The sequence below is a fragment of the Cibotium barometz genome, chromosome 28, assembly GCF_041138505.1.
Source record: "Cibotium barometz isolate CiBa-2024 chromosome 28, ASM4113850v1, whole genome shotgun sequence".
Lineage (NCBI taxonomy): Eukaryota > Viridiplantae > Streptophyta > Polypodiopsida > Cyatheales > Cibotiaceae > Cibotium > Cibotium barometz.
In genome coordinates, this window is record NC_141073.1 from 36,005,185 (window position 1) to 36,005,885 (window position 701).

Below are 701 nucleotides of genomic sequence, written 5' to 3' on the forward strand. Positions count from 1 at the left end.
CCTCAAATGCTTTGCAATGTTACCAGCATTTGTTTGGAATGTAAGAGGCACTTAAGTGGTTGCTTTGTGGCACGCCTTACAACCATCCCCTTGCAAGCTGTTTAAATGCACATAGACTACGACGTTTTATTTATTTTTTGGAATTAGCTGAAATTAGAAAGTACAACACAACACATACCCATACGTGCCACCGCGCTTACACAAACTATGACCTTCTCGTTGGTATGAGAATACAATATTAGGAATGACACCTTCGTCATTTGGAATGACTTTGTTGTTATTAGAAGAAGTCATCTCCTTAACTATGTCACACGTAAAAATTTCTTTATTTAAAACATCCCAAAACATATATTTATTTAAAACAAAACCAAAAATAAATTTATTCTCTCTCTCTCTCTCTCTATATATATATATTATTAATTTATTTAACATAAAACAAAAGACATTTCTGAAAAAACAAAACATTTCTTTATAAATGTATGTGTGTGTGTGTGTGTGTGTGTGTGTGTGTGTGTGTGTGTATATATATATATATATATATGTATATATCTTCTTTTTCTATTACTACTAACACACAATATTCTACATTCTATATGTTTATTATATATATATTTATATATAAATATATGCATTGTAAGACAAAAAAACTAGCATTCATTATACTATATATACATATACATATACACACACACACACACACA